The sequence below is a fragment of the Siphateles boraxobius genome, unplaced genomic scaffold, assembly GCF_051911475.1.
Source record: "Siphateles boraxobius isolate OS27281-9 unplaced genomic scaffold, OSU_SipBor_1 321, whole genome shotgun sequence".
In the NCBI taxonomy this organism is placed as follows: Eukaryota; Metazoa; Chordata; class Actinopteri; order Cypriniformes; family Leuciscidae; genus Siphateles; species Siphateles boraxobius.
This window is the reverse complement of record NW_027508944.1, coordinates 42,005-65,000: the sequence shown is the minus strand read 5'-3', so window position 1 is coordinate 65,000 and position 22,996 is coordinate 42,005. Positions and strand designations below refer to the sequence as shown.

General features: G+C 41.1%; 62 non-coding genes across 62 annotated transcripts in view; all 62 read left to right on the top strand.

Annotated features, from left to right (window-relative positions):
* LOC143701132 (5S ribosomal RNA) overlaps nucleotides 1-20 on the top strand; it is a 119-nt gene extending 99 nt beyond the window's left edge. Inside the window, exon 1 of the ribosomal RNA XR_013189853.1 lies at nucleotides 1-20. This exon is cut by the window's left edge and continues 99 nt beyond it. This is a non-coding gene — a ribosomal RNA (5S ribosomal RNA).
* A 371-nt stretch (nucleotides 21-391) lies between these two features.
* LOC143701131 (5S ribosomal RNA) lies at nucleotides 392-510 on the top strand. The gene has a single exon (XR_013189852.1). It is a non-coding gene; the product is annotated as a 5S ribosomal RNA (ribosomal RNA).
* A 371-nt stretch (nucleotides 511-881) lies between these two features.
* LOC143701130 (5S ribosomal RNA) lies at nucleotides 882-1,000 on the top strand. Its single transcript, XR_013189851.1, has one exon. It is a non-coding gene; the product is annotated as a 5S ribosomal RNA (ribosomal RNA).
* A 362-nt stretch (nucleotides 1,001-1,362) lies between these two features.
* Nucleotides 1,363-1,481, top strand: LOC143701285 (5S ribosomal RNA). The gene has a single exon (XR_013190003.1). It is a non-coding gene; the product is annotated as a 5S ribosomal RNA (ribosomal RNA).
* Nucleotides 1,482-1,643: 162 nt separating this feature from the next.
* Nucleotides 1,644-1,762, top strand: LOC143701129 (5S ribosomal RNA). Its single transcript, XR_013189850.1, has one exon. It is a non-coding gene; the product is annotated as a 5S ribosomal RNA (ribosomal RNA).
* Nucleotides 1,763-2,124: 362 nt separating this feature from the next.
* Nucleotides 2,125-2,243, top strand: LOC143701128 (5S ribosomal RNA). The gene has a single exon (XR_013189849.1). It is a non-coding gene; the product is annotated as a 5S ribosomal RNA (ribosomal RNA).
* A 363-nt stretch (nucleotides 2,244-2,606) lies between these two features.
* Nucleotides 2,607-2,725, top strand: LOC143701127 (5S ribosomal RNA). The gene has a single exon (XR_013189848.1). It is a non-coding gene; the product is annotated as a 5S ribosomal RNA (ribosomal RNA).
* Nucleotides 2,726-3,096: 371 nt separating this feature from the next.
* On the top strand, nucleotides 3,097-3,215 carry LOC143701126 (5S ribosomal RNA). The gene has a single exon (XR_013189847.1). It is a non-coding gene; the product is annotated as a 5S ribosomal RNA (ribosomal RNA).
* Nucleotides 3,216-3,377: 162 nt separating this feature from the next.
* Nucleotides 3,378-3,496, top strand: LOC143701124 (5S ribosomal RNA). Its single transcript, XR_013189845.1, has one exon. It is a non-coding gene; the product is annotated as a 5S ribosomal RNA (ribosomal RNA).
* Nucleotides 3,497-3,657: 161 nt separating this feature from the next.
* LOC143701123 (5S ribosomal RNA) lies at nucleotides 3,658-3,776 on the top strand. The gene has a single exon (XR_013189844.1). It is a non-coding gene; the product is annotated as a 5S ribosomal RNA (ribosomal RNA).
* A 162-nt stretch (nucleotides 3,777-3,938) lies between these two features.
* Nucleotides 3,939-4,057, top strand: LOC143701122 (5S ribosomal RNA). The gene has a single exon (XR_013189843.1). It is a non-coding gene; the product is annotated as a 5S ribosomal RNA (ribosomal RNA).
* A 363-nt stretch (nucleotides 4,058-4,420) lies between these two features.
* Nucleotides 4,421-4,539, top strand: LOC143701121 (5S ribosomal RNA). The gene has a single exon (XR_013189842.1). It is a non-coding gene; the product is annotated as a 5S ribosomal RNA (ribosomal RNA).
* A 370-nt stretch (nucleotides 4,540-4,909) lies between these two features.
* On the top strand, nucleotides 4,910-5,028 carry LOC143701277 (5S ribosomal RNA). The gene has a single exon (XR_013189995.1). It is a non-coding gene; the product is annotated as a 5S ribosomal RNA (ribosomal RNA).
* A 162-nt stretch (nucleotides 5,029-5,190) lies between these two features.
* LOC143701120 (5S ribosomal RNA) lies at nucleotides 5,191-5,309 on the top strand. Its single transcript, XR_013189841.1, has one exon. It is a non-coding gene; the product is annotated as a 5S ribosomal RNA (ribosomal RNA).
* A 371-nt stretch (nucleotides 5,310-5,680) lies between these two features.
* LOC143701119 (5S ribosomal RNA) lies at nucleotides 5,681-5,799 on the top strand. Its single transcript, XR_013189840.1, has one exon. It is a non-coding gene; the product is annotated as a 5S ribosomal RNA (ribosomal RNA).
* A 162-nt stretch (nucleotides 5,800-5,961) lies between these two features.
* On the top strand, nucleotides 5,962-6,080 carry LOC143701118 (5S ribosomal RNA). The gene has a single exon (XR_013189839.1). It is a non-coding gene; the product is annotated as a 5S ribosomal RNA (ribosomal RNA).
* Nucleotides 6,081-6,451: 371 nt separating this feature from the next.
* Nucleotides 6,452-6,570, top strand: LOC143701117 (5S ribosomal RNA). The gene has a single exon (XR_013189838.1). It is a non-coding gene; the product is annotated as a 5S ribosomal RNA (ribosomal RNA).
* Nucleotides 6,571-6,732: 162 nt separating this feature from the next.
* LOC143701116 (5S ribosomal RNA) lies at nucleotides 6,733-6,851 on the top strand. The gene has a single exon (XR_013189837.1). It is a non-coding gene; the product is annotated as a 5S ribosomal RNA (ribosomal RNA).
* Nucleotides 6,852-7,012: 161 nt separating this feature from the next.
* Nucleotides 7,013-7,131, top strand: LOC143701115 (5S ribosomal RNA). The gene has a single exon (XR_013189836.1). It is a non-coding gene; the product is annotated as a 5S ribosomal RNA (ribosomal RNA).
* Nucleotides 7,132-7,293: 162 nt separating this feature from the next.
* LOC143701113 (5S ribosomal RNA) lies at nucleotides 7,294-7,412 on the top strand. Its single transcript, XR_013189834.1, has one exon. It is a non-coding gene; the product is annotated as a 5S ribosomal RNA (ribosomal RNA).
* A 363-nt stretch (nucleotides 7,413-7,775) lies between these two features.
* On the top strand, nucleotides 7,776-7,894 carry LOC143701112 (5S ribosomal RNA). Its single transcript, XR_013189833.1, has one exon. It is a non-coding gene; the product is annotated as a 5S ribosomal RNA (ribosomal RNA).
* Nucleotides 7,895-8,265: 371 nt separating this feature from the next.
* LOC143701111 (5S ribosomal RNA) lies at nucleotides 8,266-8,384 on the top strand. The gene has a single exon (XR_013189832.1). It is a non-coding gene; the product is annotated as a 5S ribosomal RNA (ribosomal RNA).
* Nucleotides 8,385-8,546: 162 nt separating this feature from the next.
* On the top strand, nucleotides 8,547-8,665 carry LOC143701110 (5S ribosomal RNA). The gene has a single exon (XR_013189831.1). It is a non-coding gene; the product is annotated as a 5S ribosomal RNA (ribosomal RNA).
* Nucleotides 8,666-9,036: 371 nt separating this feature from the next.
* On the top strand, nucleotides 9,037-9,155 carry LOC143701284 (5S ribosomal RNA). Its single transcript, XR_013190002.1, has one exon. It is a non-coding gene; the product is annotated as a 5S ribosomal RNA (ribosomal RNA).
* A 162-nt stretch (nucleotides 9,156-9,317) lies between these two features.
* On the top strand, nucleotides 9,318-9,436 carry LOC143701109 (5S ribosomal RNA). Its single transcript, XR_013189830.1, has one exon. It is a non-coding gene; the product is annotated as a 5S ribosomal RNA (ribosomal RNA).
* Nucleotides 9,437-9,799: 363 nt separating this feature from the next.
* On the top strand, nucleotides 9,800-9,918 carry LOC143701108 (5S ribosomal RNA). Its single transcript, XR_013189829.1, has one exon. It is a non-coding gene; the product is annotated as a 5S ribosomal RNA (ribosomal RNA).
* Nucleotides 9,919-10,079: 161 nt separating this feature from the next.
* On the top strand, nucleotides 10,080-10,198 carry LOC143701107 (5S ribosomal RNA). The gene has a single exon (XR_013189828.1). It is a non-coding gene; the product is annotated as a 5S ribosomal RNA (ribosomal RNA).
* A 162-nt stretch (nucleotides 10,199-10,360) lies between these two features.
* Nucleotides 10,361-10,479, top strand: LOC143701106 (5S ribosomal RNA). The gene has a single exon (XR_013189827.1). It is a non-coding gene; the product is annotated as a 5S ribosomal RNA (ribosomal RNA).
* Nucleotides 10,480-10,842: 363 nt separating this feature from the next.
* On the top strand, nucleotides 10,843-10,961 carry LOC143701105 (5S ribosomal RNA). Its single transcript, XR_013189826.1, has one exon. It is a non-coding gene; the product is annotated as a 5S ribosomal RNA (ribosomal RNA).
* A 371-nt stretch (nucleotides 10,962-11,332) lies between these two features.
* LOC143701104 (5S ribosomal RNA) lies at nucleotides 11,333-11,451 on the top strand. The gene has a single exon (XR_013189825.1). It is a non-coding gene; the product is annotated as a 5S ribosomal RNA (ribosomal RNA).
* A 162-nt stretch (nucleotides 11,452-11,613) lies between these two features.
* On the top strand, nucleotides 11,614-11,732 carry LOC143701101 (5S ribosomal RNA). The gene has a single exon (XR_013189823.1). It is a non-coding gene; the product is annotated as a 5S ribosomal RNA (ribosomal RNA).
* Nucleotides 11,733-11,893: 161 nt separating this feature from the next.
* Nucleotides 11,894-12,012, top strand: LOC143701100 (5S ribosomal RNA). The gene has a single exon (XR_013189822.1). It is a non-coding gene; the product is annotated as a 5S ribosomal RNA (ribosomal RNA).
* Nucleotides 12,013-12,174: 162 nt separating this feature from the next.
* On the top strand, nucleotides 12,175-12,293 carry LOC143701099 (5S ribosomal RNA). Its single transcript, XR_013189821.1, has one exon. It is a non-coding gene; the product is annotated as a 5S ribosomal RNA (ribosomal RNA).
* A 363-nt stretch (nucleotides 12,294-12,656) lies between these two features.
* LOC143701098 (5S ribosomal RNA) lies at nucleotides 12,657-12,775 on the top strand. The gene has a single exon (XR_013189820.1). It is a non-coding gene; the product is annotated as a 5S ribosomal RNA (ribosomal RNA).
* Nucleotides 12,776-12,937: 162 nt separating this feature from the next.
* LOC143701097 (5S ribosomal RNA) lies at nucleotides 12,938-13,056 on the top strand. Its single transcript, XR_013189819.1, has one exon. It is a non-coding gene; the product is annotated as a 5S ribosomal RNA (ribosomal RNA).
* A 161-nt stretch (nucleotides 13,057-13,217) lies between these two features.
* On the top strand, nucleotides 13,218-13,336 carry LOC143701096 (5S ribosomal RNA). Its single transcript, XR_013189818.1, has one exon. It is a non-coding gene; the product is annotated as a 5S ribosomal RNA (ribosomal RNA).
* A 162-nt stretch (nucleotides 13,337-13,498) lies between these two features.
* On the top strand, nucleotides 13,499-13,617 carry LOC143701095 (5S ribosomal RNA). Its single transcript, XR_013189817.1, has one exon. It is a non-coding gene; the product is annotated as a 5S ribosomal RNA (ribosomal RNA).
* A 363-nt stretch (nucleotides 13,618-13,980) lies between these two features.
* LOC143701094 (5S ribosomal RNA) lies at nucleotides 13,981-14,099 on the top strand. The gene has a single exon (XR_013189816.1). It is a non-coding gene; the product is annotated as a 5S ribosomal RNA (ribosomal RNA).
* A 370-nt stretch (nucleotides 14,100-14,469) lies between these two features.
* LOC143701093 (5S ribosomal RNA) lies at nucleotides 14,470-14,588 on the top strand. The gene has a single exon (XR_013189815.1). It is a non-coding gene; the product is annotated as a 5S ribosomal RNA (ribosomal RNA).
* Nucleotides 14,589-14,750: 162 nt separating this feature from the next.
* On the top strand, nucleotides 14,751-14,869 carry LOC143701092 (5S ribosomal RNA). The gene has a single exon (XR_013189814.1). It is a non-coding gene; the product is annotated as a 5S ribosomal RNA (ribosomal RNA).
* A 161-nt stretch (nucleotides 14,870-15,030) lies between these two features.
* LOC143701090 (5S ribosomal RNA) lies at nucleotides 15,031-15,149 on the top strand. The gene has a single exon (XR_013189812.1). It is a non-coding gene; the product is annotated as a 5S ribosomal RNA (ribosomal RNA).
* A 162-nt stretch (nucleotides 15,150-15,311) lies between these two features.
* On the top strand, nucleotides 15,312-15,430 carry LOC143701089 (5S ribosomal RNA). The gene has a single exon (XR_013189811.1). It is a non-coding gene; the product is annotated as a 5S ribosomal RNA (ribosomal RNA).
* A 363-nt stretch (nucleotides 15,431-15,793) lies between these two features.
* LOC143701088 (5S ribosomal RNA) lies at nucleotides 15,794-15,912 on the top strand. The gene has a single exon (XR_013189810.1). It is a non-coding gene; the product is annotated as a 5S ribosomal RNA (ribosomal RNA).
* Nucleotides 15,913-16,074: 162 nt separating this feature from the next.
* LOC143701087 (5S ribosomal RNA) lies at nucleotides 16,075-16,193 on the top strand. The gene has a single exon (XR_013189809.1). It is a non-coding gene; the product is annotated as a 5S ribosomal RNA (ribosomal RNA).
* Nucleotides 16,194-16,354: 161 nt separating this feature from the next.
* Nucleotides 16,355-16,473, top strand: LOC143701086 (5S ribosomal RNA). The gene has a single exon (XR_013189808.1). It is a non-coding gene; the product is annotated as a 5S ribosomal RNA (ribosomal RNA).
* Nucleotides 16,474-16,635: 162 nt separating this feature from the next.
* Nucleotides 16,636-16,754, top strand: LOC143701084 (5S ribosomal RNA). Its single transcript, XR_013189806.1, has one exon. It is a non-coding gene; the product is annotated as a 5S ribosomal RNA (ribosomal RNA).
* A 363-nt stretch (nucleotides 16,755-17,117) lies between these two features.
* LOC143701083 (5S ribosomal RNA) lies at nucleotides 17,118-17,236 on the top strand. The gene has a single exon (XR_013189805.1). It is a non-coding gene; the product is annotated as a 5S ribosomal RNA (ribosomal RNA).
* Nucleotides 17,237-17,607: 371 nt separating this feature from the next.
* Nucleotides 17,608-17,726, top strand: LOC143701082 (5S ribosomal RNA). Its single transcript, XR_013189804.1, has one exon. It is a non-coding gene; the product is annotated as a 5S ribosomal RNA (ribosomal RNA).
* A 162-nt stretch (nucleotides 17,727-17,888) lies between these two features.
* LOC143701081 (5S ribosomal RNA) lies at nucleotides 17,889-18,007 on the top strand. Its single transcript, XR_013189803.1, has one exon. It is a non-coding gene; the product is annotated as a 5S ribosomal RNA (ribosomal RNA).
* A 371-nt stretch (nucleotides 18,008-18,378) lies between these two features.
* Nucleotides 18,379-18,497, top strand: LOC143701283 (5S ribosomal RNA). Its single transcript, XR_013190001.1, has one exon. It is a non-coding gene; the product is annotated as a 5S ribosomal RNA (ribosomal RNA).
* A 162-nt stretch (nucleotides 18,498-18,659) lies between these two features.
* LOC143701080 (5S ribosomal RNA) lies at nucleotides 18,660-18,778 on the top strand. Its single transcript, XR_013189802.1, has one exon. It is a non-coding gene; the product is annotated as a 5S ribosomal RNA (ribosomal RNA).
* A 363-nt stretch (nucleotides 18,779-19,141) lies between these two features.
* Nucleotides 19,142-19,260, top strand: LOC143701078 (5S ribosomal RNA). The gene has a single exon (XR_013189800.1). It is a non-coding gene; the product is annotated as a 5S ribosomal RNA (ribosomal RNA).
* A 161-nt stretch (nucleotides 19,261-19,421) lies between these two features.
* LOC143701076 (5S ribosomal RNA) lies at nucleotides 19,422-19,540 on the top strand. Its single transcript, XR_013189799.1, has one exon. It is a non-coding gene; the product is annotated as a 5S ribosomal RNA (ribosomal RNA).
* Nucleotides 19,541-19,702: 162 nt separating this feature from the next.
* LOC143701075 (5S ribosomal RNA) lies at nucleotides 19,703-19,821 on the top strand. The gene has a single exon (XR_013189798.1). It is a non-coding gene; the product is annotated as a 5S ribosomal RNA (ribosomal RNA).
* Nucleotides 19,822-20,184: 363 nt separating this feature from the next.
* Nucleotides 20,185-20,303, top strand: LOC143701074 (5S ribosomal RNA). The gene has a single exon (XR_013189797.1). It is a non-coding gene; the product is annotated as a 5S ribosomal RNA (ribosomal RNA).
* A 162-nt stretch (nucleotides 20,304-20,465) lies between these two features.
* On the top strand, nucleotides 20,466-20,584 carry LOC143701073 (5S ribosomal RNA). Its single transcript, XR_013189796.1, has one exon. It is a non-coding gene; the product is annotated as a 5S ribosomal RNA (ribosomal RNA).
* A 371-nt stretch (nucleotides 20,585-20,955) lies between these two features.
* Nucleotides 20,956-21,074, top strand: LOC143701072 (5S ribosomal RNA). Its single transcript, XR_013189795.1, has one exon. It is a non-coding gene; the product is annotated as a 5S ribosomal RNA (ribosomal RNA).
* Nucleotides 21,075-21,236: 162 nt separating this feature from the next.
* LOC143701071 (5S ribosomal RNA) lies at nucleotides 21,237-21,355 on the top strand. Its single transcript, XR_013189794.1, has one exon. It is a non-coding gene; the product is annotated as a 5S ribosomal RNA (ribosomal RNA).
* A 161-nt stretch (nucleotides 21,356-21,516) lies between these two features.
* LOC143701070 (5S ribosomal RNA) lies at nucleotides 21,517-21,635 on the top strand. The gene has a single exon (XR_013189793.1). It is a non-coding gene; the product is annotated as a 5S ribosomal RNA (ribosomal RNA).
* Nucleotides 21,636-21,797: 162 nt separating this feature from the next.
* LOC143701069 (5S ribosomal RNA) lies at nucleotides 21,798-21,916 on the top strand. Its single transcript, XR_013189792.1, has one exon. It is a non-coding gene; the product is annotated as a 5S ribosomal RNA (ribosomal RNA).
* Nucleotides 21,917-22,279: 363 nt separating this feature from the next.
* Nucleotides 22,280-22,398, top strand: LOC143701068 (5S ribosomal RNA). Its single transcript, XR_013189791.1, has one exon. It is a non-coding gene; the product is annotated as a 5S ribosomal RNA (ribosomal RNA).
* A 371-nt stretch (nucleotides 22,399-22,769) lies between these two features.
* Nucleotides 22,770-22,888, top strand: LOC143701066 (5S ribosomal RNA). The gene has a single exon (XR_013189789.1). It is a non-coding gene; the product is annotated as a 5S ribosomal RNA (ribosomal RNA).
* The last annotated feature ends 108 nt before the right edge of the window (nucleotides 22,889-22,996 follow it).

The following is a 22,996-nucleotide window of genomic DNA, read 5'->3' as shown; positions in this document are numbered from 1 at the left end:
AATACCAGGTGCTGTAAGCTTTTAAAAAAAAAAAAAAAAAAAAAAGAGTGCCTGAGCTTCAAAAAGCCTTAAAAAGTCTCTGAGATTCTTCAGAAAGCATGAAAGAGTTTGAGTTTTTTCAAAAGTTCTTCTTAGTCTTCTTCACTAATGGTCTAAGCTTTTAAATAAGGCCTGGTTAGTACTTGGATGGGAGGCCGCATGGGAATACTAGGTGTTGTAAGCTTTTTTAAGAAAAAAAAAAAAGAGTCCCTGAGCTTCTTCAAAAACCCTTAAAAAGTCTCTGAGATTCTTCAGAAAGCATGAAAGAGTTTGAGTTTTTTCAAAAGTTGTTCTTAGTTTTCTTCACTAATGGTCTAACCTTTTAAATAGCCCAATTTTGGCAGCAGTTTTCGCTTACGGCCATACCACCTTGGGCACGCCCGATCTCGTCTGATCTCGGAAGCTAAGCAGGGTCGGGCCTGGTTAGTACTTGGATGGGAGACCGCCTGGGAATACCAGGTGCTGTAAGCTTTTAAAAAAAAAAAAAAAAAAAAAAGAGTGCCTGAGCTTCAAAAAGCCTTAAAAAGTCTCTGAGATTCTTCAGAAAGCATGAAAGAGTTTGAGTTTTTTCAAAAGTTCTTCTTAGTCTTCTTCACTAATGGTCTAAGCTTTTAAATAAGGCCTGGTTAGTACTTGGATGGGAGGCCGCATGGGAATACTAGGTGTTGTAAGCTTTTTTAAGAAAAAAAAAAAAGAGTCCCTGAGCTTCTTCAAAAAGCCTTAAAAAGTCTCTGAGATTCTTCAGAAAGCATGAAAGAGCTTGAGTTTTTTCAAAAGTTGTTCTTAGTTTTCTTCACTAATGGTCTAACCTTTTAAATAGCCCAATTTTGGCAGCAGTTTTAGCTTACGGCCATACCACCTTGGGCACGCCCGATCTCGTCTGATCTCGGAAGCTAAGCAGGGTCGGGCCTGGTTAGTACTTGGATGGGAGACCGCCTGGGAATACCAGGTGCTGTAAGCTTTTAAAAAAAAAAAAAGAGTGCCTGAGCTTCAAAAAGCCTTAAAAAGTCTCTGAGATTCTTCAGAAAGCATGAAAGAGTTTGAGTTTTTTCAAAAGTTCTTCTTAGTCTTCTTCACTAATGGTCTAAGCTTTTAAATAAGGCCTGGTTAGTACTTGGATGGGAGGCCGCATGGGAATACTAGGTGTTGTAAGCTTTTTTAAGAAAAAAAAAAAAGAGTCCCTGAGCTTCTTCAAAAAGCCTTAAAAAGTCTCTGAGATTCTTCAGAAAGCATGAAAGAGCTTGAGTTTTTTCAAAAGTTGTTCTTAGTTTTCTTCACTAATGGTCTAACCTTTTAAATAGCCCAATTTTGGCAGCAGTTTTCGCTTACGGCCATACCACCTTGGGCACGCCCGATCTCGTCTGATCTCGGAAGCTAAGCAGGGTCGGGCCTGGTTAGTACTTGGATGGGAGACCGCCTGGGAATACCCGGTGCTGTAAGCTTTTAAAAAAAAAAAAAAGAGTGCCTGAGCTTCAAAAAGCCTTAAAAAGTCTCTGAGATTCTTCAGAAAGCATGAAAGAGTTTGAGTTTTTTCAAAAGTTGTTCTTAGTTTTCTTCACTAATGGTCTAACCTTTTAAATAGCCCAATTTTGGCAGCATTATTCGCTTACGGCCATACCACCTTGGGCACGCCCGATCTCGTCTGATCTCGGAAGCTAAGCAGGGTCGGGCCTGGTTAGTACTTGGATGGGAGACCGCCTGGGAATACCAGGTGCTGTAAGCTTTTAAAAAAAAAAAAAAGAGTGCCTGAGCTTCAAAAAGCCTTAAAAAGTCTCTGAGATTCTTCAGAAAGCATGAAAGAGTTTGAGTTTTTTCAAAAGTTCTTCTTAGTCTTCTTCACTAATGGTCTAAGCTTTTAAATAAGGCCTGGTTAGTACTTGGATGGGAGGCCGCATGGGAATACTAGGTGTTGTAAGCTTTTTTAAGAAAAAAAAAAAGAGTCCCTGAGCTTCTTCAAAAAGCCTTAAAAAGTCTCTGAGATTCTTCAGAAAGCATGAAAGAGCTTGAGTTTTTTCAAAAGTTGTTCTTAGTTTTCTTCACTAATGGTCTAACCTTTTAAATAGCCCAATTTTGGCAGCAGTATTCGCTTACGGCCATACCACCTTGGGCACGCCCGATCTCGTCTGATCTCGGAAGCTAAGCAGGGTCGGGCCTGGTTAGTACTTGGATGGGAGACCGCCTGGGAATACCAGGTGCTGTAAGCTTTTAAAAAAAAAAAAAAGAGTGCCTGAGCTTCAAAAAGCCTTAAAAAGTCTCTGAGATTCTTCAGAAAGCATGAAAGAGTTTGAGTTTTTTCAAAAGTTCTTCTTAGTCTTCTTCACTAATGGTCTAAGCTTTTAAATAAGGCCTGGTTAGTACTTGGATGGGAGGCCGCATGGGAATACTAGGTGTTGTAAGCTTTTTTAAGAAAAAAAAAAAAGAGTCCCTGAGCTTCTTCAAAAAGCCTTAAAAAGTCTCTGAGATTCTTCAGAAAGCATGAAAGAGCTTGAGTTTTTTCAAAAGTTGTTCTTAGTTTTCTTCACTAATGGTCTAACCTTTTAAATAGCCCAATTTTGGCAGCAGTTTTAGCTTACGGCCATACCACCTTGGGCACGCCCGATCTCGTCTGATCTCGGAAGCTAAGCAGGGTCGGGCCTGGTTAGTACTTGGATGGGAGACCGCCTGGGAATACCAGGTGCTGTAAGCTTTTAAAAAAAAAAAAAAAAAAAAAAGAGTGCCTGAGCTTCAAAAAGCCTTAAAAAGTCTCTGAGATTCTTCAGAAAGCATGAAAGAGTTTGAGTTTTTTCAAAAGTTCTTCTTAGTCTTCTTCACTAATGGTCTAAGCTTTTAAATAAGGCCTGGTTAGTACTTGGATGGGAGGCCGCATGGGAATACTAGGTGTTGTAAGCTTTTTTAAGAAAAAAAAAAAAGAGTCCCTGAGCTTCTTCAAAAAGCCTTAAAAAGTCTCTGAGATTCTTCAGAAAGCATGAAAGAGCTTGAGTTTTTTCAAAAGTTGTTCTTAGTTTTCTTCACTAATGGTCTAACCTTTTAAATAGCCCAATTTTGGCAGCAGTTTTCGCTTACGGCCATACCACCTTGGGCACGCCCGATCTCGTCTGATCTCGGAAGCTAAGCAGGGTCGGGCCTGGTTAGTACTTGGATGGGAGACCGCCTGGGAATACCAGGTGCTGTAAGCTTTTTAAAAAAAAAAAAAGAGTGCCTGAGCTTCAAAAAGCCTTAAAAAGTCTCTGAGATTCTTCAGAAAGCATGAAAGAGTTTGAGTTTTTTCAAAAGTTGTTCTTAGTTTTCTTCACTAATGGTCTAACCTTTTAAATAGCCCAATTTTGGCAGCAGTTTTAGCTTACGGCCATACCACCTTGGGCACGCCCGATCTCGTCTGATCTCGGAAGCTAAGCAGGGTCGGGCCTGGTTAGTACTTGGATGGGAGACCGCCTGGGAATACCAGGTGCTGTAAGCTTTTAAAAAAAAAAAAAGAGTGCCTGAGCTTCAAAAAGCCTTAAAAAGTCTCTGAGATTCTTCAGAAAGCATGAAAGATTTTGAGTTTTTTCAAAAGTTGTTCTTAGTTTTCTTCACTAATGGTCTAACCTTTTAAATAGCCCAATTTTGGCAGCAGTATTCGCTTACGGCCATACCACCTTGGGCACGCCCGATCTCGTCTGATCTCGGAAGCTAAGCAGGGTCGGGCCTGGTTAGTACTTGGATGGGAGACCGCCTGGGAATACCAGGTGCTGTAAGCTTTTAAAAAAAAAAAAAAGAGTGCCTGAGCTTCAAAAAGCCTTAAAAAGTCTCTGAGATTCTTCAGAAAGCATGAAAGAGTTTGAGTTTTTTCAAAAGTTGTCCTTAGTTTTCTTCACTAATGGTCTAACCTTTTAAATAGCCCAATTTTGGCAGCAGTATTCGCTTACGGCCATACCACCTTGGGCACGCCCGATCTCGTCTGATCTCGGAAGCTAAGCAGGGTCGGGCCTGGTTAGTACTTGGATGGGAGACCGCCTGGGAATACCAGGTGCTGTAAGCTTTTAAAAAAAAAAAAAAGAGTGCCTGAGCTTCAAAAAGCCTTAAAAAGTCTCTGAGATTCTTCAGAAAGCATGAAAGAGTTTGAGTTTTTTCAAAAGTTCTTCTTAGTCTTCTTCACTAATGGTCTAAGCTTTTAAATAAGGCCTGGTTAGTACTTGGATGGGAGGCCGCATGGGAATACTAGGTGTTGTAAGCTTTTTTAAGAAAAAAAAAAAAGAGTCCCTGAGCTTCTTCAAAAAGCCTTAAAAAGTCTCTGAGATTCTTCAGAAAGCATGAAAGAGCTTGAGTTTTTTCAAAAGTTGTTCTTAGTTTTCTTCACTAATGGTCTAACCTTTTAAATAGCCCAATTTTGGCAGCAGTTTTAGCTTACGGCCATACCACCTTGGGCACGCCCGATCTCGTCTGATCTCGGAAGCTAAGCAGGGTCGGGCCTGGTTAGTACTTGGATGGGAGACCGCCTGGGAATACCAGGTGCTGTAAGCTTTAAAAAAAAAAAAAAAAAAAAAAGAGTGCCTGAGCTTCAAAAAGCCTTAAAAAGTCTCTGAGATTCTTCAGAAAGCATGAAAGAGTTTGAGTTTTTTCAAAAGTTCTTCTTAGTCTTCTTCACTAATGGTCTAAGCTTTTAAATAAGGCCTGGTTAGTACTTGGATGGGAGGCCGCATGGGAATACTAGGTGTTGTAAGCTTTTTTAAGAAAAAAAAAAAAGAGTCCCTGAGCTTCTTCAAAAAGCCTTAAAAAGTCTCTGAGATTCTTCAGAAAGCATGAAAGAGCTTGAGTTTTTTCAAAAGTTGTTCTTAGTTTTCTTCACTAATGGTCTAACCTTTTAAATAGCCCAATTTTGGCAGCAGTTTTCGCTTACGGCCATACCACCTTGTGCACGCCCGATCTCGTCTGATCTCGGAAGCTAAGCAGGGTCGGGCCTGGTTAGTACTTGGATGGGAGACCGCCTGGGAATACCAGGTGCTGTAAGCTTTTTAAAAAAAAAAAAAGAGTGCCTGAGCTTCAAAAAGCCTTAAAAAGTCTCTGAGATTCTTCAGAAAGCATGAAAGAGCTTGAGTTTTTTCAAAAGTTGTTCTTAGTTTTCTTCACTAATGGTCTAACCTTTTAAATAGCCCAATTTTGGCAGCAGTTTTAGCTTACGGCCATACCACCTTGGGCACGCCCGATCTCGTCTGATCTCGGAAGCTAAGCAGGGTCGGGCCTGGTTAGTACTTGGATGGGAGACCGCCTGGGAATACCAGGTGCTGTAAGCTTTTAAAAAAAAAAAAAAAAAAAAAAGAGTGCCTGAGCTTCAAAAAGCCTTAAAAAGTCTCTGAGATTCTTCAGAAAGCATGAAAGAGTTTGAGTTTTTTCAAAAGTTCTTCTTAGTCTTCTTCACTAATGGTCTAAGCTTTTAAATAAGGCCTGGTTAGTACTTGGATGGGAGGCCGCATGGGAATACTAGGTGTTGTAAGCTTTTTTAAGAAAAAAAAAAAAGAGTCCCTGAGCTTCTTCAAAAAGCCTTAAAAAGTCTCTGAGATTCTTCAGAAAGCATGAAAGAGCTTGAGTTTTTTCAAAAGTTGTTCTTAGTTTTCTTCACTAATGGTCTAACCTTTTAAATAGCCCAATTTTGGCAGCAGTTTTCGCTTACGGCCATACCACCTTGGGCACGCCCGATCTCGTCTGATCTCGGAAGCTAAGCAGGGTCGGGCCTGGTTAGTACTTGGATGGGAGACCGCCTGGGAATACCAGGTGCTGTAAGCTTTTTAAAAAAAAAAAAAGAGTGCCTGAGCTTCAAAAAGCCTTAAAAAGTCTCTGAGATTCTTCAGAAAGCATGAAAGAGCTTGAGTTTTTTCAAAAGTTGTTCTTAGTTTTCTTCACTAATGGTCTAACCTTTTAAATAGCCCAATTTTGGCAGCAGTTTTAGCTTACGGCCATACCACCTTGGGCACGCCCGATCTCGTCTGATCTCGGAAGCTAAGCAGGGTCGGGCCTGGTTAGTACTTGGATGGGAGACCGCCTGGGAATACCAGGTGCTGTAAGCTTTTAAAAAAAAAAAAAAAAAAAAAAGAGTGCCTGAGCTTCAAAAAGCCTTAAAAAGTCTCTGAGATTCTTCAGAAAGCATGAAAGAGTTTGAGTTTTTTCAAAAGTTCTTCTTAGTCTTCTTCACTAATGGTCTAAGCTTTTAAATAAGGCCTGGTTAGTACTTGGATGGGAGGCCGCATGGGAATACTAGGTGTTGTAAGCTTTTTTAAGAAAAAAAAAAAAGAGTCCCTGAGCTTCTTCAAAAAGCCTTAAAAAGTCTCTGAGATTCTTCAGAAAGCATGAAAGAGCTTGAGTTTTTTCAAAAGTTGTTCTTAGTTTTCTTCACTAATGGTCTAACCTTTTAAATAGCCCAATTTTGGCAGCAGTTTTCGCTTACGGCCATACCACCTTGGGCACGCCCGATCTCGTCTGATCTCGGAAGCTAAGCAGGGTCGGGCCTGGTTAGTACTTGGATGGGAGACCGCCTGGGAATACCAGGTGCTGTAAGCTTTTTAAAAAAAAAAAAAGAGTGCCTGAGCTTCAAAAAGCCTTAAAAAGTCTCTGAGATTCTTCAGAAAGCATGAAAGAGTTTGAGTTTTTTCAAAAGTTGTTCTTAGTTTTCTTCACTAATGGTCTAACCTTTTAAATAGCCCAATTTTGGCAGCAGTTTTAGCTTACGGCCATACCACCTTGGGCACGCCCGATCTCGTCTGATCTCGGAAGCTAAGCAGGGTCGGGCCTGGTTAGTACTTGGATGGGAGACCGCCTGGGAATACCAGGTGCTGTAAGCTTTTAAAAAAAAAAAAAGAGTGCCTGAGCTTCAAAAAGCCTTAAAAAGTCTCTGAGATTCTTCAGAAAGCATGAAAGATTTTGAGTTTTTTCAAAAGTTGTTCTTAGTTTTCTTCACTAATGGTCTAACCTTTTAAATAGCCCAATTTTGGCAGCAGTATTCGCTTACGGCCATACCACCTTGGGCACGCCCGATCTCGTCTGATCTCGGAAGCTAAGCAGGGTCGGGCCTGGTTAGTACTTGGATGGGAGACCGCCTGGGAATACCAGGTGCTGTAAGCTTTTAAAAAAAAAAAAAAGAGTGCCTGAGCTTCAAAAAGCCTTAAAAAGTCTCTGAGATTCTTCAGAAAGCATGAAAGAGTTTGAGTTTTTTCAAAAGTTGTCCTTAGTTTTCTTCACTAATGGTCTAACCTTTTAAATAGCCCAATTTTGGCAGCAGTATTCGCTTACGGCCATACCACCTTGGGCACGCCCGATCTCGTCTGATCTCGGAAGCTAAGCAGGGTCGGGCCTGGTTAGTACTTGGATGGGAGACCGCCTGGGAATACCAGGTGCTGTAAGCTTTTAAAAAAAAAAAAAAGAGTGCCTGAGCTTCAAAAAGCCTTAAAAAGTCTCTGAGATTCTTCAGAAAGCATGAAAGAGTTTGAGTTTTTTCAAAAGTTCTTCTTAGTCTTCTTCACTAATGGTCTAAGCTTTTAAATAAGGCCTGGTTAGTACTTGGATGGGAGGCCGCATGGGAATACTAGGTGTTGTAAGCTTTTTTAAGAAAAAAAAAAAAGAGTCCCTGAGCTTCTTCAAAAAGCCTTAAAAAGTCTCTGAGATTCTTCAGAAAGCATGAAAGAGCTTGAGTTTTTTCAAAAGTTGTTCTTAGTTTTCTTCACTAATGGTCTAACCTTTTAAATAGCCCAATTTTGGCAGCAGTTTTAGCTTACGGCCATACCACCTTGGGCACGCCCGATCTCGTCTGATCTCGGAAGCTAAGCAGGGTCGGGCCTGGTTAGTACTTGGATGGGAGACCGCCTGGGAATACCAGGTGCTGTAAGCTTTTAAAAAAAAAAAAAAAAAAAAAAGAGTGCCTGAGCTTCAAAAAGCCTTAAAAAGTCTCTGAGATTCTTCAGAAAGCATGAAAGAGTTTGAGTTTTTTCAAAAGTTCTTCTTAGTCTTCTTCACTAATGGTCTAAGCTTTTAAATAAGGCCTGGTTAGTACTTGGATGGGAGGCCGCATGGGAATACTAGGTGTTGTAAGCTTTTTTAAGAAAAAAAAAAAAGAGTCCCTGAGCTTCTTCAAAAAGCCTTAAAAAGTCTCTGAGATTCTTCAGAAAGCATGAAAGAGCTTGAGTTTTTTCAAAAGTTGTTCTTAGTTTTCTTCACTAATGGTCTAACCTTTTAAATAGCCCAATTTTGGCAGCAGTTTTCGCTTACGGCCATACCACCTTGGGCACGCCCGATCTCGTCTGATCTCGGAAGCTAAGCAGGGTCGGGCCTGGTTAGTACTTGGATGGGAGACCGCCTGGGAATACCAGGTGCTGTAAGCTTTTTAAAAAAAAAAAAAGAGTGCCTGAGCTTCAAAAAGCCTTAAAAAGTCTCTGAGATTCTTCAGAAAGCATGAAAGAGTTTGAGTTTTTTCAAAAGTTGTTCTTAGTTTTCTTCACTAATGGTCTAACCTTTTAAATAGCCCAATTTTGGCAGCAGTTTTAGCTTACGGCCATACCACCTTGGGCACGCCCGATCTCGTCTGATCTCGGAAGCTAAGCAGGGTCGGGCCTGGTTAGTACTTGGATGGGAGACCGCCTGGGAATACCAGGTGCTGTAAGCTTTTAAAAAAAAAAAAAAAAAAAAAAGAGTGCCTGAGCTTCAAAAAGCCTTAAAAAGTCTCTGAGATTCTTCAGAAAGCATGAAAGAGTTTGAGTTTTTTCAAAAGTTCTTCTTAGTCTTCTTCACTAATGGTCTAAGCTTTTAAATAAGGCCTGGTTAGTACTTGGATGGGAGGCCGCATGGGAATACTAGGTGTTGTAAGCTTTTTTAAGAAAAAAAAAAAAGAGTCCCTGAGCTTCTTCAAAAAGCCTTAAAAAGTCTCTGAGATTCTTCAGAAAGCATGAAAGAGCTTGAGTTTTTTCAAAAGTTGTTCTTAGTTTTCTTCACTAATGGTCTAACCTTTTAAATAGCCCAATTTTGGCAGCAGTTTTCGCTTACGGCCATACCACCTTGGGCACGCCCGATCTCGTCTGATCTCGGAAGCTAAGCAGGGTCGGGCCTGGTTAGTACTTGGATGGGAGACCGCCTGGGAATACCCGGTGCTGTAAGCTTTTAAAAAAAAAAAAAAGAGTGCCTGAGCTTCAAAAAGCCTTAAAAAGTCTCTGAGATTCTTCAGAAAGCATGAAAGAGTTTGAGTTTTTTCAAAAGTTGTTCTTAGTTTTCTTCACTAATGGTCTAACCTTTTAAATAGCCCAATTTTGGCAGCATTATTCGCTTACGGCCATACCACCTTGGGCACGCCCGATCTCGTCTGATCTCGGAAGCTAAGCAGGGTCGGGCCTGGTTAGTACTTGGATGGGAGACCGCCTGGGAATACCAGGTGCTGTAAGCTTTTAAAAAAAAAAAAAAGAGTGCCTGAGCTTCAAAAAGCCTTAAAAAGTCTCTGAGATTCTTCAGAAAGCATGAAAGAGTTTGAGTTTTTTCAAAAGTTCTTCTTAGTCTTCTTCACTAATGGTCTAAGCTTTTAAATAAGGCCTGGTTAGTACTTGGATGGGAGGCCGCATGGGAATACTAGGTGTTGTAAGCTTTTTTAAGAAAAAAAAAAAAGAGTCCCTGAGCTTCTTCAAAAAGCCTTAAAAAGTCTCTGAGATTCTTCAGAAAGCATGAAAGAGCTTGAGTTTTTTCAAAAGTTGTTCTTAGTTTTCTTCACTAATGGTCTAACCTTTTAAATAGCCCAATTTTGGCAGCAGTTTTCGCTTACGGCCATACCACCTTGGGCACGCCCGATCTCGTCTGATCTCGGAAGCTAAGCAGGGTCGGGCCTGGTTAGTACTTGGATGGGAGACCGCCTGGGAATACCAGGTGCTGTAAGCTTTTAAAAAAAAAAAAAGAGTGCCTGAGCTTCAAAAAGCCTTAAAAAGTCTCTGAGATTCTTCAGAAAGCATGAAAGATTTTGAGTTTTTTCAAAAGTTGTTCTTAGTTTTCTTCACTAATGGTCTAACCTTTTAAATAGCCCAATTTTGGCAGCAGTATTCGCTTACGGCCATACCACCTTGGGCACGCCCGATCTCGTCTGATCTCGGAAGCTAAGCAGGGTCGGGCCTGGTTAGTACTTGGATGGGAGACCGCCTGGGAATACCAGGTGCTGTAAGCTTTTAAAAAAAAAAAAAAGAGTGCCTGAGCTTCAAAAAGCCTTAAAAAGTCTCTGAGATTCTTCAGAAAGCATGAAAGAGTTTGAGTTTTTTCAAAAGTTGTCCTTAGTTTTCTTCACTAATGGTCTAACCTTTTAAATAGCCCAATTTTGGCAGCAGTATTCGCTTACGGCCATACCACCTTGGGCACGCCCGATCTCGTCTGATCTCGGAAGCTAAGCAGGGTCGGGCCTGGTTAGTACTTGGATGGGAGACCGCCTGGGAATACCAGGTGCTGTAAGCTTTTAAAAAAAAAAAAAAGAGTGCCTGAGCTTCAAAAAGCCTTAAAAAGTCTCTGAGATTCTTCAGAAAGCATGAAAGAGTTTGAGTTTTTTCAAAAGTTCTTCTTAGTCTTCTTCACTAATGGTCTAAGCTTTTAAATAAGGCCTGGTTAGTACTTGGATGGGAGGCCGCATGGGAATACTAGGTGTTGTAAGCTTTTTTAAGAAAAAAAAAAAAGAGTCCCTGAGCTTCTTCAAAAAGCCTTAAAAAGTCTCTGAGATTCTTCAGAAAGCATGAAAGAGCTTGAGTTTTTTCAAAAGTTGTTCTTAGTTTTCTTCACTAATGGTCTAACCTTTTAAATAGCCCAATTTTGGCAGCAGTTTTAGCTTACGGCCATACCACCTTGGGCACGCCCGATCTCGTCTGATCTCGGAAGCTAAGCAGGGTCGGGCCTGGTTAGTACTTGGATGGGAGACCGCCTGGGAATACCAGGTGCTGTAAGCTTTTAAAAAAAAAAAAAAAAAAAAAAGAGTGCCTGAGCTTCAAAAAGCCTTAAAAAGTCTCTGAGATTCTTCAGAAAGCATGAAAGAGTTTGAGTTTTTTCAAAAGTTCTTCTTAGTCTTCTTCACTAATGGTCTAAGCTTTTAAATAAGGCCTGGTTAGTACTTGGATGGGAGGCCGCATGGGAATACTAGGTGTTGTAAGCTTTTTTAAGAAAAAAAAAAAAGAGTCCCTGAGCTTCTTCAAAAAGCCTTAAAAAGTCTCTGAGATTCTTCAGAAAGCATGAAAGAGCTTGAGTTTTTTCAAAAGTTGTTCTTAGTTTTCTTCACTAATGGTCTAACCTTTTAAATAGCCCAATTTTGGCAGCAGTTTTCGCTTACGGCCATACCACCTTGGGCACGCCCGATCTCGTCTGATCTCGGAAGCTAAGCAGGGTCGGGCCTGGTTAGTACTTGGATGGGAGACCGCCTGGGAATACCAGGTGCTGTAAGCTTTTTTAAAAAAAAAAAAGAGTGCCTGAGCTTCAAAAAGCCTTAAAAAGTCTCTGAGATTCTTCAGAAAGCATGAAAGAGTTTGAGTTTTTTCAAAAGTTGTTCTTAGTTTTCTTCACTAATGGTCTAACCTTTTAAATAGCCCAATTTTGGCAGCAGTTTTAGCTTACGGCCATACCACCTTGGGCACGCCCGATCTCGTCTGATCTCGGAAGCTAAGCAGGGTCGGGCCTGGTTAGTACTTGGATGGGAGACCGCCTGGGAATACCAGGTGCTGTAAGCTTTTAAAAAAAAAAAAAGAGTGCCTGAGCTTCAAAAAGCCTTAAAAAGTCTCTGAGATTCTTCAGAAAGCATGAAAGATTTTGAGTTTTTTCAAAAGTTGTTCTTAGTTTTCTTCACTAATGGTCTAACCTTTTAAATAGCCCAATTTTGGCAGCAGTATTCGCTTACGGCCATACCACCTTGGGCACGCCCGATCTCGTCTGATCTCGGAAGCTAAGCAGGGTCGGGCCTGGTTAGTACTTGGATGGGAGACCGCCTGGGAATACCAGGTGCTGTAAGCTTTTAAAAAAAAAAAAAAGAGTGCCTGAGCTTCAAAAAGCCTTAAAAAGTCTCTGAGATTCTTCAGAAAGCATGAAAGAGTTTGAGTTTTTTCAAAAGTTGTCCTTAGTTTTCTTCACTAATGGTCTAACCTTTTAAATAGCCCAATTTTGGCAGCAGTATTCGCTTACGGCCATACCACCTTGGGCACGCCCGATCTCGTCTGATCTCGGAAGCTAAGCAGGGTCGGGCCTGGTTAGTACTTGGATGGGAGACCGCCTGGGAATACCAGGTGCTGTAAGCTTTTAAAAAAAAAAAAAAGAGTGCCTGAGCTTCAAAAAGCCTTAAAAAGTCTCTGAGATTCTTCAGAAAGCATGAAAGAGTTTGAGTTTTTTCAAAAGTTCTTCTTAGTCTTCTTCACTAATGGTCTAAGCTTTTAAATAAGGCCTGGTTAGTACTTGGATGGGAGGCCGCATGGGAATACTAGGTGTTGTAAGCTTTTTTAAGAAAAAAAAAAAAGAGTCCCTGAGCTTCTTCAAAAAGCCTTAAAAAGTCTCTGAGATTCTTCAGAAAGCATGAAAGAGCTTGAGTTTTTTCAAAAGTTGTTCTTAGTTTTCTTCACTAATGGTCTAACCTTTTAAATAGCCCAATTTTGGCAGCAGTTTTAGCTTACGGCCATACCACCTTGGGCACGCCCGATCTCGTCTGATCTCGGAAGCTAAGCAGGGTCGGGCCTGGTTAGTACTTGGATGGGAGACCGCCTGGGAATACCAGGTGCTGTAAGCTTTTTAAAAAAAAAAAAAGAGTGCCTGAGCTTCAAAAAGCCTTAAAAAGTCTCTGAGATTCTTCAGAAAGCATGAAAGAGTTTGAGTTTTTTCAAAAGTTGTTCTTAGTTTTCTTCACTAATGGTCTAACCTTTTAAATAGCCCAATTTTGGCAGCAGTTTTAGCTTACGGCCATACCACCTTGGGCACGCCCGATCTCGTCTGATCTCGGAAGCTAAGCAGGGTCGGGCCTGGTTAGTACTTGGATGGGAGACCGCCTGGGAATACCAGGTGCTGTAAGCTTTTAAAAAAAAAAAAAGAGTGCCTGAGCTTCAAAAAGCCTTAAAAAGTCTCTGAGATTCTTCAGAAAGCATGAAAGATTTTGAGTTTTTTCAAAAGTTGTTCTTAGTTTTCTTCACTAATGGTCTAACCTTTTAAATAGCCCAATTTTGGCAGCAGTATTCGCTTACGGCCATACCACCTTGGGCACGCCCGATCTCGTCTGATCTCGGAAGCTAAGCAGGGTCGGGCCTGGTTAGTACTTGGATGGGAGACCGCCTGGGAATACCAGGTGCTGTAAGCTTTTAAAAAAAAAAAAAAGAGTGCCTGAGCTTCAAAAAGCCTTAAAAAGTCTCTGAGATTCTTCAGAAAGCATGAAAGAGTTTGAGTTTTTTCAAAAGTTGTCCTTAGTTTTCTTCACTAATGGTCTAACCTTTTAAATAGCCCAATTTTGGCAGCAGTATTCGCTTACGGCCATACCACCTTGGGCACGCCCGATCTCGTCTGATCTCGGAAGCTAAGCAGGGTCGGGCCTGGTTAGTACTTGGATGGGAGACCGCCTGGGAATACCAGGTGCTGTAAGCTTTTAAAAAAAAAAAAAAGAGTGCCTGAGCTTCAAAAAGCCTTAAAAAGTCTCTGAGATTCTTCAGAAAGCATGAAAGAGTTTGAGTTTTTTCAAAAGTTCTTCTTAGTCTTCTTCACTAATGGTCTAAGCTTTTAAATAAGGCCTGGTTAGTACTTGGATGGGAGGCCGCATGGGAATACTAGGTGTTGTAAGCTTTTTTAAGAAAAAAAAAAAAGAGTCCCTGAGCTTCTTCAAAAAGCCTTAAAAAGTCTCTGAGATTCTTCAGAAAGCATGAAAGAGCTTGAGTTTTTTCAAAAGTTGTTCTTAGTTTTCTTCACTAATGGTCTAACCTTTTAAATAGCCCAATTTTGGCAGCAGTTTTAGCTTACGGCCATACCACCTTGGGCACGCCCGATCTCGTCTGATCTCGGAAGCTAAGCAGGGTCGGGCCTGGTTAGTACTTGGATGGGAGACCGCCTGGGAATACCAGGTGCTGTAAGCTTTTAAAAAAAAAAAAAAAAAAAAAGAGTGCCTGAGCTTCAAAAAGCCTTAAAAAGTCTCTGAGATTCTTCAGAAAGCATGAAAGAGTTTGAGTTTTTTCAAAAGTTCTTCTTAGTCTTCTTCACTAATGGTCTAAGCTTTTAAATAAGGCCTGGTTAGTACTTGGATGGGAGGCCGCATGGGAATACTAGGTGTTGTAAGCTTTTTTAAGAAAAAAAAAAAAGAGTCCCTGAGCTTCTTCAAAAAGCCTTAAAAAGTCTCTGAGATTCTTCAGAAAGCATGAAAGAGCTTGAGTTTTTTCAAAAGTTGTTCTTAGTTTTCTTCACTAATGGTCTAACCTTTTAAATAGCCCAATTTTGGCAGCAGTTTTCGCTTACGGCCATACCACCTTGGGCACGCCCGATCTCGTCTGATCTCGGAAGCTAAGCAGGGTCGGGCCTGGTTAGTACTTGGATGGGAGACCGCCTGGGAATACCAGGTGCTGTAAGCTTTTTAAAAAAAAAAAAAGAGTGCCTGAGCTTCAAAAAGCCTTAAAAAGTCTCTGAGATTCTTCAGAAAGCATGAAAGAGTTTGAGTTTTTTCAAAAGTTGTTCTTAGTTTTCTTCACTAATGGTCTAACCTTTTAAATAGCCCAATTTTGGCAGCAGTTTTAGCTTACGGCCATACCACCTTGGGCACGCCCGATCTCGTCTGATCTCGGAAGCTAAGCAGGGTCGGGCCTGGTTAGTACTTGGATGGGAGACCGCCTGGGAATACCAGGTGCTGTAAGCTTTTAAAAAAAAAAAAAGAGTGCCTGAGCTTCAAAAAGCCTTAAAAAGTCTCTGAGATTCTTCAGAAAGCATGAAAGATTTTGAGTTTTTTCAAAAGTTGTTCTTAGTTTTCTTCACTAATGGTCTAACCTTTTAAATAGCCCAATTTTGGCAGCAGTATTCGCTTACGGCCATACCACCTTGGGCACGCCCGATCTCGTCTGATCTCGGAAGCTAAGCAGGGTCGGGCCTGGTTAGTACTTGGATGGGAGACCGCCTGGGAATACCAGGTGCTGTAAGCTTTTAAAAAAAAAAAAAAGAGTGCCTGAGCTTCAAAAAGCCTTAAAAAGTCTCTGAGATTCTTCAGAAAGCATGAAAGAGTTTGAGTTTTTTCAAAAGTTGTCCTTAGTTTTCTTCACTAATGGTCTAACCTTTTAAATAGCCCAATTTTGGCAGCAGTATTCGCTTACGGCCATACCACCTTGGGCACGCCCGATCTCGTCTGATCTCGGAAGCTAAGCAGGGTCGGGCCTGGTTAGTACTTGGATGGGAGACCGCCTGGGAATACCAGGTGCTGTAAGCTTTTAAAAAAAAAAAAAAGAGTGCCTGAGCTTCAAAAAGCCTTAAAAAGTCTCTGAGATTCTTCAGAAAGCATGAAAGAGTTTGAGTTTTTTCAAAAGTTCTTCTTAGTCTTCTTCACTAATGGTCTAAGCTTTTAAATAAGGCCTGGTTAGTACTTGGATGGGAGGCCGCATGGGAATACTAGGTGTTGTAAGCTTTTTTAAGAAAAAAAAAAAAGAGTCCCTGAGCTTCTTCAAAAAGCCTTAAAAAGTCTCTGAGATTCTTCAGAAAGCATGAAAGAGCTTGAGTTTTTTCAAAAGTTGTTCTTAGTTTTCTTCACTAATGGTCTAACCTTTTAAATAGCCCAATTTTGGCAGCAGTTTTAGCTTACGGCCATACCACCTTGGGCACGCCCGATCTCGTCTGATCTCGGAAGCTAAGCAGGGTCGGGCCTGGTTAGTACTTGGATGGGAGACCGCCTGGGAATACCAGGTGCTGTAAGCTTTTTAAAAAAAAAAAAAGAGTGCCTGAGCTTCAAAAAGCCTTAAAAAGTCTCTGAGATTCTTCAGAAAGCATGAAAGAGTTTGAGTTTTTTCAAAAGTTGTTCTTAGTTTTCTTCACTAATGGTCTAACCTTTTAAATAGCCCAATTTTGGCAGCAGTTTTAGCTTACGGCCATACCACCTTGGGCACGCCCGATCTCGTCTGATCTCGGAAGCTAAGCAGGGTCGGGCCTGGTTAGTACTTGGATGGGAGACCGCCTGGGAATACCAGGTGCTGTAAGCTTTTAAAAAAAAAAAAAGAGTGCCTGAGCTTCAAAAAGCCTTAAAAAGTCTCTGAGATTCTTCAGAAAGCATGAAAGATTTTGAGTTTTTTCAAAAGTTGTTCTTAGTTTTCTTCACTAATGGTCTAACCTTTTAAATAGCCCAATTTTGGCAGCAGTATTCGCTTACGGCCATACCACCTTGGGCACGCCCGATCTCGTCTGATCTCGGAAGCTAAGCAGGGTCGGGCCTGGTTAGTACTTGGATGGGAGACCGCCTGGGAATACCAGGTGCTGTAAGCTTTTAAAAAAAAAAAAAAGAGTGCCTGAGCTTCAAAAAGCCTTAAAAAGTCTCTGAGATTCTTCAGAAAGCATGAAAGAGTTTGAGTTTTTTCAAAAGTTGTCCTTAGTTTTCTTCACTAATGGTCTAACCTTTTAAATAGCCCAATTTTGGCAGCAGTATTCGCTTACGGCCATACCACCTTGGGCACGCCCGATCTCGTCTGATCTCGGAAGCTAAGCAGGGTCGGGCCTGGTTAGTACTTGGATGGGAGACCGCCTGGGAATACCAGGTGCTGTAAGCTTTTAAAAAAAAAAAAAAGAGTGCCTGAGCTTCAAAAAGCCTTAAAAAGTCTCTGAGATTCTTCAGAAAGCATGAAAGAGTTTGAGTTTTTTCAAAAGTTCTTCTTAGTCTTCTTCACTAATGGTCTAAGCTTTTAAATAAGGCCTGGTTAGTACTTGGATGGGAGGCCGCATGGGAATACTAGGTGTTGTAAGCTTTTTTAAGAAAAAAAAAAAAGAGTCCCTGAGCTTCTTCAAAAAGCCTTAAAAAGTCTCTGAGATTCTTCAGAAAGCATGAAAGAGCTTGAGTTTTTTCAAAAGTTGTTCTTAGTTTTCTTCACTAATGGTCTAACCTTTTAAATAGCCCAATTTTGGCAGCAGTTTTAGCTTACGGCCATACCACCTTGGGCACGCCCGATCTCGTCTGATCTCGGAAGCTAAGCAGGGTCGGGCCTGGTTAGTACTTGGATGGGAGACCGCCTGGGAATACCAGGTGCTGTAAGCTTTTAAAAAAAAAAAAAAAAAAAAAAGAGTGCCTGAGCTTCAAAAAGCCTTAAAAAGTCTCTGAGATTCTTCAGAAAGCATGAAAGAGTTTGAGTTTTTTCAAAAGTTCTTCTTAGTCTTCTTCACTAATGGTCTAAGCTTTTAAATAAGGCCTGGTTAGTACTTGGATGGGAGGCCGCATGGGAATACTAGGTGTTGTAAGCTTTTTTAAGAAAAAAAAAAAAGAGTCCCTGAGCTTCTTCAAAAAGCCTTAAAAAGTCTCTGAGATTCTTCAGAAAGCATGAAAGAGCTTGAGTTTTTTCAAAAGTTGTTCTTAGTTTTCTTCACTAATGGTCTAACCTTTTAAATAGCCCAATTTTGGCAGCAGTTTTCGCTTACGGCCATACCACCTTGGGCACGCCCGATCTCGTCTGATCTCGGAAGCTAAGCAGGGTCGGGCCTGGTTAGTACTTGGATGGGAGACCGCCTGGGAATACCAGGTGCTGTAAGCTTTTTAAAAAAAAAAAAAGAGTGCCTGAGCTTCAAAAAGCCTTAAAAAGTCTCTGAGATTCTTCAGAAAGCATGAAAGAGTTTGAGTTTTTTCAAAAGTTGTTCTTAGTTTTCTTCACTAATGGTCTAACCTTTTAAATAGCCCAATTTTGGCAGCAGTTTTAGCTTACGGCCATACCACCTTGGGCACGCCCGATCTCGTCTGATCTCGGAAGCTAAGCAGGGTCGGGCCTGGTTAGTACTTGGATGGGAGACCGCCTGGGAATACCAGGTGCTGTAAGCTTTTAAAAAAAAAAAAAAAAAAAAAAGAGTGCCTGAGCTTCAAAAAGCCTTAAAAAGTCTCTGAGATTCTTCAGAAAGCATGAAAGAGTTTGAGTTTTTTCAAAAGTTCTTCTTAGTCTTCTTCACTAATGGTCTAAGCTTTTAAATAAGGCCTGGTTAGTACTTGGATGGGAGGCCGCATGGGAATACTAGGTGTTGTAAGCTTTTTTAAGAAAAAAAAAAAAGAGTCCCTGAGCTTCTTCAAAAAGCCTTAAAAAGTCTCTGAGATTCTTCAGAAAGCATGAAAGAGCTTGAGTTTTTTCAAAAGTTGTTCTTAGTTTTCTTCACTAATGGTCTAACCTTTTAAATAGCCCAATTTTGGCAGCAGTTTTCGCTTACGGCCATACCACCTTGGGCACGCCCGATCTCGTCTGATCTCGGAAGCTAAGCAGGGTCGGGCCTGGTTAGTACTTGGATGGGAGACCGCCTGGGAATACCCGGTGCTGTAAGCTTTTAAAAAAAAAAAAAAGAGTGCCTGAGCTTCAAAAAGCCTTAAAAAGTCTCTGAGATTCTTCAGAAAGCATGAAAGAGTTTGAGTTTTTTCAAAAGTTGTTCTTAGTTTTCTTCACTAATGGTCTAACCTTTTAAATAGCCCAATTTTGGCAGCATTATTCGCTTACGGCCATACCACCTTGGGCACGCCCGATCTCGTCTGATCTCGGAAGCTAAGCAGGGTCGGGCCTGGTTAGTACTTGGATGGGAGACCGCCTGGGAATACCAGGTGCTGTAAGCTTTTAAAAAAAAAAAAAAGAGTGCCTGAGCTTCAAAAAGCCTTAAAAAGTCTCTGAGATTCTTCAGAAAGCATGAAAGAGTTTGAGTTTTTTCAAAAGTTCTTCTTAGTCTTCTTCACTAATGGTCTAAGCTTTTAAATAAGGCCTGGTTAGTACTTGGATGGGAGGCCGCATGGGAATACTAGGTGTTGTAAGCTTTTTTAAGAAAAAAAAAAAAGAGTCCCTGAGCTTCTTCAAAAAGCCTTAAAAAGTCTCTGAGATTCTTCAGAAAGCATGAAAGAGCTTGAGTTTTTTCAAAAGTTGTTCTTAGTTTTCTTCACTAATGGTCTAACCTTTTAAATAGCCCAATTTTGGCAGCAGTTTTCGCTTACGGCCATACCACCTTGGGCACGCCCGATCTCGTCTGATCTCGGAAGCTAAGCAGGGTCGGGCCTGGTTAGTACTTGGATGGGAGACCGCCTGGGAATACCAGGTGCTGTAAGCTTTTAAAAAAAAAAAAAGAGTGCCTGAGCTTCAAAAAGCCTTAAAAAGTCTCTGAGATTCTTCAGAAAGCATGAAAGATTTTGAGTTTTTTCAAAAGTTGTTCTTAGTTTTCTTCACTAATGGTCTAACCTTTTAAATAGCCCAATTTTGGCAGCAGTATTCGCTTACGGCCATACCACCTTGGGCACGCCCGATCTCGTCTGATCTCGGAAGCTAAGCAGGGTCGGGCCTGGTTAGTACTTGGATGGGAGACCGCCTGGGAATACCAGGTGCTGTAAGCTTTTAAAAAAAAAAAAAAGAGTGCCTGAGCTTCAAAAAGCCTTAAAAAGTCTCTGAGATTCTTCAGAAAGCATGAAAGAGTTTGAGTTTTTTCAAAAGTTGTCCTTAGTTTTCTTCACTAATGGTCTAACCTTTTAAATAGCCCAATTTTGGCAGCAGTATTCGCTTACGGCCATACCACCTTGGGCACGCCCGATCTCGTCTGATCTCGGAAGCTAAGCAGGGTCGGGCCTGGTTAGTACTTGGATGGGAGACCGCCTGGGAATACCAGGTGCTGTAAGCTTTTAAAAAAAAAAAAAAGAGTGCCTGAGCTTCAAAAAGCCTTAAAAAGTCTCTGAGATTCTTCAGAAAGCATGAAAGAGTTTGAGTTTTTTCAAAAGTTCTTCTTAGTCTTCTTCACTAATGGTCTAAGCTTTTAAATAAGGCCTGGTTAGTACTTGGATGGGAGGCCGCATGGGAATACTAGGTGTTGTAAGCTTTTTTAAGAAAAAAAAAAAAGAGTCCCTGAGCTTCTTCAAAAAGCCTTAAAAAGTCTCTGAGATTCTTCAGAAAGCATGAAAGAGCTTGAGTTTTTTCAAAAGTTGTTCTTAGTTTTCTTCACTAATGGTCTAACCTTTTAAATAGCCCAATTTTGGCAGCAGTTTTCGCTTACGGCCATACCACCTTGGGCACGCCCGATCTCGTCTGATCTCGGAAGCTAAGCAGGGTCGGGCCTGGTTAGTACTTGGATGGGAGACCGCCTGGGAATACCAGGTGCTGTAAGCTTTTTAAAAAAAAAAAAAGAGTGCCTGAGCTTCAAAAAGCCTTAAAAAGTCTCTGAGATTCTTCAGAAAGCATGAAAGAGCTTGAGTTTTTTCAAAAGTTGTTCTTAGTTTTCTTCACTAATGGTCTAACCTTTTAAATAGCCCAATTTTGGCAGCAGTTTTAGCTTACGGCCATACCACCTTGGGCACGCCCGATCTCGTCTGATCTCGGAAGCTAAGCAGGGTCGGGCCTGGTTAGTACTTGGATGGGAGACCGCCTGGGAATACCAGGTGCTGTAAGCTTTTAAAAAAAAAAAAAAAAAAAAAAGAGTGCCTGAGCTTCAAAAAGCCTTAAAAAGTCTCTGAGATTCTTCAGAAAGCATGAAAGAGTTTGAGTTTTTTCAAAAGTTCTTCTTAGTCTTCTTCACTAATGGTCTAAGCTTTTAAATAAGGCCTGGTTAGTACTTGGATGGGAGGCCGCATGGGAATACTAGGTGTTGTAAGCTTTTTTAAGAAAAAAAAAAAAGAGTCCCTGAGCTTCTTCAAAAAGCCTTAAAAAGTCTCTGAGATTCTTCAGAAAGCATGAAAGAGCTTGAGTTTTTTCAAAAGTTGTTCTTAGTTTTCTTCACTAATGGTCTAACCTTTTAAATAGCCCAATTTTGGCAGCAGTTTTCGCTTACGGCCATACCACCTTGGGCACGCCCGATCTCGTCTGATCTCGGAAGCTAAGCAGGGTCGGGCCTGGTTAGTACTTGGATGGGAGACCGCCTGGGAATACCAGGTGCTGTAAGCTTTTTAAAAAAAAAAAAAGAGTGCCTGAGCTTCAAAAAGCCTTAAAAAGTCTCTGAGATTCTTCAGAAAGCATGAAAGAGTTTGAGTTTTTTCAAAAGTTGTTCTTAGTTTTCTTCACTAATGGTCTAACCTTTTAAATAGCCCAATTTTGGCAGCAGTTTTAGCTTACGGCCATACCACCTTGGGCACGCCCGATCTCGTCTGATCTCGGAAGCTAAGCAGGGTCGGGCCTGGTTAGTACTTGGATGGGAGACCGCCTGGGAATACCAGGTGCTGTAAGCTTTTAAAAAAAAAAAAAGAGTGCCTGAGCTTCAAAAAGCCTTAAAAAGTCTCTGAGATTCTTCAGAAAGCATGAAAGATTTTGAGTTTTTTCAAAAGTTGTTCTTAGTTTTCTTCACTAATGGTCTAACCTTTTAAATAGCCCAATTTTGGCAGCAGTATTCGCTTACGGCCATACCACCTTGGGCACGCCCGATCTCGTCTGATCTCGGAAGCTAAGCAGGGTCGGGCCTGGTTAGTACTTGGATGGGAGACCGCCTGGGAATACCAGGTGCTGTAAGCTTTTAAAAAAAAAAAAAAGAGTGCCTGAGCTTCAAAAAGCCTTAAAAAGTCTCTGAGATTCTTCAGAAAGCATGAAAGAGTTTGAGTTTTTTCAAAAGTTGTCCTTAGTTTTCTTCACTAATGGTCTAACCTTTTAAATAGCCCAATTTTGGCAGCAGTATTCGCTTACGGCCATACCACCTTGGGCACGCCCGATCTCGTCTGATCTCGGAAGCTAAGCAGGGTCGGGCCTGGTTAGTACTTGGATGGGAGACCGCCTGGGAATACCAGGTGCTGTAAGCTTTTAAAAAAAAAAAAAAGAGTGCCTGAGCTTCAAAAAGCCTTAAAAAGTCTCTGAGATTCTTCAGAAAGCATGAAAGAGTTTGAGTTTTTTCAAAAGTTCTTCTTAGTCTTCTTCACTAATGGTCTAAGCTTTTAAATAAGGCCTGGTTAGTACTTGGATGGGAGGCCGCATGGGAATACTAGGTGTTGTAAGCTTTTTTAAGAAAAAAAAAAAAGAGTCCCTGAGCTTCTTCAAAAAGCCTTAAAAAGTCTCTGAGATTCTTCAGAAAGCATGAAAGAGCTTGAGTTTTTTCAAAAGTTGTTCTTAGTTTTCTTCACTAATGGTCTAACCTTTTAAATAGCCCAATTTTGGCAGCAGTTTTAGCTTACGGCCATACCACCTTGGGCACGCCCGATCTCGTCTGATCTCGGAAGCTAAGCAGGGTCGGGCCTGGTTAGTACTTGGATGGGAGACCGCCTGGGAATACCAGGTGCTGTAAGCTTTTAAAAAAAAAAAAAAAAAAAAAAGAGTGCCTGAGCTTCAAAAAGCCTTAAAAAGTCTCTGAGATTCTTCAGAAAGCATGAAAGAGTTTGAGTTTTTTCAAAAGTTCTTCTTAGTCTTCTTCACTAATGGTCTAAGCTTTTAAATAAGGCCTGGTTAGTACTTGGATGGGAGGCCGCATGGGAATACTAGGTGTTGTAAGCTTTTTTAAGAAAAAAAAAAAAGAGTCCCTGAGCTTCTTCAAAAAGCCTTAAAAAGTCTCTGAGATTCTTCAGAAAGCATGAAAGAGCTTGAGTTTTTTCAAAAGTTGTTCTTAGTTTTCTTCACTAATGGTCTAACCTTTTAAATAGCCCAATTTTGGCAGCAGTTTTCGCTTACGGCCATACCACCTTGGGCACGCCCGATCTCGTCTGATCTCGGAAGCTAAGCAGGGTCGGGCCTGGTTAGTACTTGGATGGGAGACCGCCTGGGAATACCAGGTGCTGTAAGCTTTTTAAAAAAAAAAAAAGAGTGCCTGAGCTTCAAAAAGCCTTAAAAAGTCTCTGAGATTCTTCAGAAAGCATGAAAGAGTTTGAGTTTTTTCAAAAGTTGTTCTTAGT